Genomic DNA, 259 nt, shown 5'->3' on the forward strand with positions numbered 1-259 from the left:
AACAAGTCGTGTTGTTTTTCCACCTCTGGATCCGTCGGTCGAAGCGCAACACCAGCCCTCGGTCGATGGAGCAGTTCATGAAAGTTCAGTAATAGAATCCAACAGAGATGCTCAAAGGATCGGGGAGTTGGGGTCGTGAGAGCGGTGCTTGTCGATGGGAATCTGAATCTGACACAGCCGTGTTTCACCCATCGCCATTGAACTAGATCGCGTAGCTCTTGAGCTGTTACTGTCGACTTGGATCGATTGAGGTCGTAAT

Source organism: Plasmopara halstedii, assembly GCF_900000015.1.
Source record: "Plasmopara halstedii genome assembly, contig: Scaffold_650, whole genome shotgun sequence".
NCBI classification, from domain to species: Eukaryota; Oomycota; class Peronosporomycetes; order Peronosporales; family Peronosporaceae; genus Plasmopara; species Plasmopara halstedii.